This window comes from Xiphophorus hellerii, chromosome 3 (assembly GCF_003331165.1).
Source record: "Xiphophorus hellerii strain 12219 chromosome 3, Xiphophorus_hellerii-4.1, whole genome shotgun sequence".
Classification (NCBI taxonomy): domain Eukaryota; kingdom Metazoa; phylum Chordata; class Actinopteri; order Cyprinodontiformes; family Poeciliidae; genus Xiphophorus; species Xiphophorus hellerii.
Window position 1 is genome coordinate 25,955,733 of NC_045674.1, and position 6,000 is coordinate 25,961,732.

The 6,000-nt window shown below is 40.3% G+C and overlaps 1 protein-coding gene across 2 annotated transcripts in view; it reads right to left on the minus strand.

Annotated features, from left to right (window-relative positions):
* Positions 1 to 531, minus strand: part of znf516 (zinc finger protein 516) — a 58,323-nt gene extending 57,792 nt beyond the window's left edge. For both annotated transcript variants that reach the window (XM_032558527.1, XM_032558528.1), the window contains exon 1: positions 191 to 531. The gene's annotated coding sequence lies outside the window, so the exon portion shown is untranslated. The remainder of the gene's footprint in view (positions 1 to 190) is intronic.
* Between the last annotated feature and the right edge of the window lie 5,469 nt (positions 532 to 6,000).

Below are 6,000 nucleotides of genomic sequence, written 5' to 3' on the forward strand. Positions count from 1 at the left end.
TCTAGCTGAAACCTATTTCTATATCAAGATCAAACTGTCGCCTTCCACACACACTCACACACCCACACACACACACACACACACACACACACGTACGCACGCAGTCTATTGAGGAGAGGTAGGGGGGGGGGACACTTCACTAAACTCCGTGCGTGGATCAAAGACGAGGCAAAAGTAAGGTCGGTCTTACCTGCGTTATCCACGAGAGAATTCCAGGGTGACTTCAAGAAGCAGAGACAATCCTAAAGGTGAAAGCGTGCTCTTTGCAGTGTATGCTGAAGTGCATGATTGAGTAGGTCGAGTCCATTCCGTCCCCGTGGGGGGTGAGAGGGAGAATAAGAGAAGGGAAGCTTCTCCGCATTACATTTTCACGCCGGCCGCCGTGCTACGCTCGCGCGGTAAACAAACAAGCAGAAGCGCCGCGCGTCAGAAGACGTCACGCGCCACTGCAGATTCGGCCGGTTTGGAGCTCGCGGCAGAACGCTGACGATTTCCGGACGCCCCCTCGCATGAGCTCGGTGGCTGCTCCCGCATTAAATGGAACTGTCTGCTATTGTCTCATCAGCGAAAAGTTGTTGATACCGCTGGTGGAGGGAGAGCAGGGGGGGGGAAGACTCTGAAAAGTGGCCCAAAACGACGCGACACTGCCGAAATACGGATACATTGATGGGGTTGTCGGATTTATGAAACGTGCTGCGCAATTACAGGTGGAAAATGCACTGGGAGTTATTTAATACACCGTTTTGTCAATCGAGAGGCATTATTTTGACAGCGCGTGAGCACCCGAACTGGGTCAAAACAATAACGAACTTTTTTCAGCAAAATTCAAAGTAATTCTATTTTTTATCAAATGTCTTTACACCTAGGCAAATAAAAAAAGTAACGAGGTCGGGATGCCTTAGTTACAAGCGAACTTTGGGACTGCCTAGCAGTTCAAAATCCTCCGAAGCCATGTTGACATGTGCACTAGTCGTAAACACATACAACTAAATTGAAATCCCAAGGAAAATTAAAAAAAACAAAAATTTTGTTTTGGTAATTAAATTCAAAAAGTGAAACTTGTGTATTAATTACACACGGAGCAATAACATTGCAAGCTGTTATTTTTAAGACTATTGTACACAGCTAATAAAGACACAAAAATCGGAAATAAGTTTTTGATTAATTTAGAATAAATCGAATATCAATTTCTGGTGAAATTGAATACCAGAATTATGATTTGTAACATAGAAAGAATCACGTGGCGTTGTGTCTGAGCATAATAGCAATAAGTTGAGTGGAAGGAAAAAGTGTGGCAAAAAAAAAAAAAAAAAGATGCACAGGCAACCAGAGTTACCAGTTTGTTTGTTTTTTAAATAGGTTATAAGAGTTCATATTTTTCTTGAAATAAATAAATAAACGATTGACTTCTTTTTAAATTAAGTCCTTAAAATACGTTAACTTTTTGATGATATTCAAATGTTTTGAGATACACCTGCATGTGTGTATAAGGTCTGTATTTATCATTTCCTTTCAGGTCTGCTGGGCGCTTCAAGAAGTTGCAGCGTTTGCAAATGCCTTAGACCATCCCTGTTCAAAACAAAAACGTCTTTTAGGAAGGCAATGGTTTTCCATGTTGCTTGTCCACTTTGTCTCCCACATTTTTTCCTCTCACTCAACTTTTCCATGAATAAGCCTAAATAAAGCCCTCTGTGAAGAGCTCTCTAGTAATGACCTTTAGTGGCTTTCCCTCCTTGTAACCGTGTCAGAGAAAATTCTGCTGGACAAACGTCACAATGTTGCTTTTGATTTTCTTTTGTTTGTCTTTATGACTTAAAGCAACTAAATACGACAAAGTGGACAAGTGTGTCCTGTTGTATACCCGTTTAAAATGTCTGCTGTTACACAAATGTTTGAGCAGTGCTGCTAGCTCACTAAAACATTTGAAACTCACGAGTATAGATTCATTTTATGCGGAAATGCACGTGCTGTAAATTTTCACTTGTTAAGTACAAAAGAAACAATTTTTATCCCTTCTTCCCAAAGCATTTGCCAAAACCTTGTTGTTATACAAGGAAATCACAGCTGTCTATCTTATTCAGAATCGAAAATAAGCCAGGCTCAATCCTTTTGGCCTTGGTTGACAACAACTTTTTTGTTTTTGTCCAGCAGGTTCTGAATCCTGTTCCACGTACGCAATATGGAATGTCAAGCAGCAAAAAAATGGCAAAAAAAAAGTCTTCAGATAATGACCGTGACTGTCACGACATAAAGATTAACGCCTGCTATAGTTTCAACTGTGAAATCATCAAGCATGCCAGCTTGCTCACAGCAAAACGTAGTCTCACTAATCAGGTCATTTCTGACACACCCGGAAAAAAGTCACCAGACCTTTGTTTATAAAAGCTTCCAATGCAGGACCTGAAAATCAAGAAAAGCTTGAAAAATTTACCTTTTGATTAGATTGTAAACATGCGAGCAAGGGTTCCTGCTTGGTTCTAATAATACTGATCACACATATATTGAGATCGCAGCAGTTTTATCATATGGTCAACTGCTCAGATCACATCACCACCCAGTCGTTTGCATATTTTAAGGATTAAACATCCTGATGGTATTCAGATCTACGAGTTGATGAAACGAGCTCCAGCTCTCTGTGCACAAAGTTATGTGTAGTCACTGTCACTCGGCTTTGTTGTTTTGGGTGCTATGTGGAGGTCAGGGTTGTTTGCTCAGCCCGAGAGCTGTGACAAGGAGCTATGCAGCTGACTGCACATGTACCGGTGACTCAAGACACATGGACGTCTTGTCAGCGACGGGCCCTCAAATTATAGCGGCAGGGACGCTTCTGTGAGTCCACAGCGCCCAGAGCTTCAGAGGGGCTTCCTATGCTTTTTCACCCAACACTTACCGTAACCAATGTGAGGAAACACAACTTTGCTTCCTTTTCTAGCTGCACTAGTAGTCAAATATTCAAATCAGTTCAAAAATACTTTATTAATCCTTGAGGGGAAAGTTAGTAGCGGTGATGTGGGCACCTGCCCAGGGTGGCATCTCGTATAGGGCAGCAATAGCTCCCAGAACCGCATTGGTCGTACACATAATTTCATAAATATCTGACTATTGATTCTATTTAGAAATACCTTATATTCATTGTATTTATATTGAATTGTATTAATCTCTTGTATTTGTATTGTTTATTTTTAACTTCATGGTATGCGATATGTTCATGTCTTGCTATGGATGTTTATAGTATTATTCTAAAAATGAGTGTGTCAGATTTAAAAGATGTGTCACGGTAGGGGTGTGATGGGGTAAGGAGCATTCACCGTGGGTGATTCGCCCGGGGCACCAAACATGCTAGGATCGCCCCTGGTGAAACTAAACATTGTTGTAAGTCATATTATGCCAGTTTTTTCAAAGAGCTGTAGATGCTGTGTTTAGGAAGGATCTCCTGCAGCGTTTTAACATTTTATATTACTCTGACTGAAGACACTGTGTTCTTGTATGTTCATGGTTGTCTGTAGATTTCTTGATTTTAATGAAGATTCCTTCTTTGAACCATCATCTCCAGAGGTTCCACTGTCATCTCTAGACGAGAACCAGCTTTCTTTATCAGGTTGATAAGCCTTTTTAAGTCTCTAGCTCTGATGCTGCTTCCCCCAACACTCTGTGCAACAGACGTATATTAGACATCTTGCTGCAAACCTTGAAAACAATCATCTCCTTTGTTTTGTTCACATTCAAGATGAGATGGTTGTTCCCTCACCATGAGACAAAGCGGCCCACCAGATGTCTGTACTCAGCTTCTTGACCATCTCTGATGCGTGCAACGGCCACAGAGTCACCAGACTATTTCTGGAGATGACAGGAGTCTTTTTTTGTACTGGAAGTCAAAGGTGTACAAAGTGAAAAGAAACGGTGAGAGCACAGACCCCTGTGGTGCTCCTCTGCTGCTGAATACCTGGTGAATCAAAACCCTTCCGCCTTTTACCTACTAACCAGTAACAAAGTCGATGTAGACAGGCTAAGTAGTAATTCTTGTTTCTACTTTAAGTTTTCTTAAATATCATTTGCTTTTTATTGTTTTTATTTATTCATTTATTTGAGTAGAATTTTGTCTGTCCAAATTCAACTGTTAGTCATTAAAGGTCTTATTAGACATTATGAGGTTTCCAATTCCCTTTTAATTTTGAACACAGAATTTAACTGAAAAGAAATCATGTTTATTGCGTGGCAATGCAGGTTATGGGTGCACATTTCCTCCTGCTTTTTTGTAACCATATGGTGGACGGAATCTATAACCTAACCCTCTTCCGTGAATTAACTCGCGGAAGAAAGGATTGATATTGGAGCCAGGACTATGTTAGCAACACGTCCCAAATCGTAGCTTTTATAGGAGGTCTAAAAACACGTAAACCTTTAATTTCTAAATGTAAAAGACCCACACAAAGAAAGGGAAGAAAAAAAAAACTGTCTTCACTGGTATCACTGTAACATGCATGGAGAGAGATCCACCCCCAAACATTGGTAAGATAAAGACTCACATAGGTGATGTACAGTATATAGTAGCAGCCTAAACAGTCTTCCAGTCTGTCCCTATAATGTGTGCGTGAGTCACTGCTCAGATACTTCCTGTTAAAAGAGAGCCATCTTTCAGTCTCCCTTCCTCTCTATTCTTGCTTCGCCTGGTCTGAGGGAATGTCAAGCCAAACACACGCCAAGGTGTCCTTTCCCCCTGCACCCACCTCCCCCCCGTCTCCTCTGTCTCTGTCTCTTTTTCACTCTGAACCAGAGCCTCTCTGTCGTTTGCTGAGCGCCCTTCAGCCTGCACCCACTCAGCAATTTAAAACATCTCAGTAAACCCTCGCCTCAAAAAAAAAAAACTGAAAAAAAAGGGGAAGGTAGGGTGGCAAGAGAGCGGCGGAGGGGTAGAGGGGGAGGAGGGGTCTCAAAATCTTTACCCATAGTGCTTGTGGCGCATGCAGACAGACAATAGGACGTGCATTTTTATTTATTATTTTTGTTCCATGCATGCTGCTTTTGCATGCACGGCGCACAAGTGCACGTACCTCAGGATAGCTCTTATAATAGCTACCCCTAGTATCAACACACACACACACAAAATGTGCAGTTTTCCAGCCGGTGCTTATATCTGCCGTCTGTACGCATGTGTGGTAGCTTACTTTGGCTTACAGTGCCTTGCAGAGCAATCCATACTTCTTGGAATTTCTCACATTTTGACATTTTAAAACCCCCAAACATCATTGTGTTTTATTTCGAGAACCCCCCACCTCCCCAAAAAACAAACAAGGTTTGCTTTTTGTTTTCAGCCCTTTAAGACAGTATTTTGTGGAACTGTTTGCAAGTGTTTTCGGAGATGTGTGTATGTGCTATGTCTAAATAAAGACCTGTTTGCAAATTAGCTCAAGCTTTGTCAGGTTCAATGGAAAGTTTAGTTTAATTTAGTTGAGTTTATTTTGGTGTAGTTTAGTTTAGCTTAGCTTGATTTAGTTTACTTTAGTTCAGAGGCCCATTAGTCTTGCAGAAAAGAGACGCCACAAAACACCTTAAAACACACAAATAGAAACAAAAAAAAATGCAAATTAACCAACTCAACAATTTAAAAAAAGTATTGAAAACAAACAGTAACAATCTGCACTACGCAAATAAACTCAGTCACTTTAATATTATTTCATTATAATTTGTAGATATCTTTTAAGGCTCTCCTTAAAGCCCATGTGAAAAGCAGTTTTAAAGTCTTGCCACAGATTCTCATTTTGACTTAATTCAACTGGACTTTTGACTGGGCAGTTCTAACACATGAACAAAGTCAATATTCAGTCCATTTGAATATGCAGTCACATGTCAGATTAAAAGTACTTTTTGAAAATAGCAATCTTTGAGCTGGTATTAAACCTATCTTTCATTAAGTCCACATTTTTATTATTTTTTAAAAATATTTTCTTTATTTGTCTTATGTAATATTCTAATTTTAAATGTCACATTTTCTTTACCTGT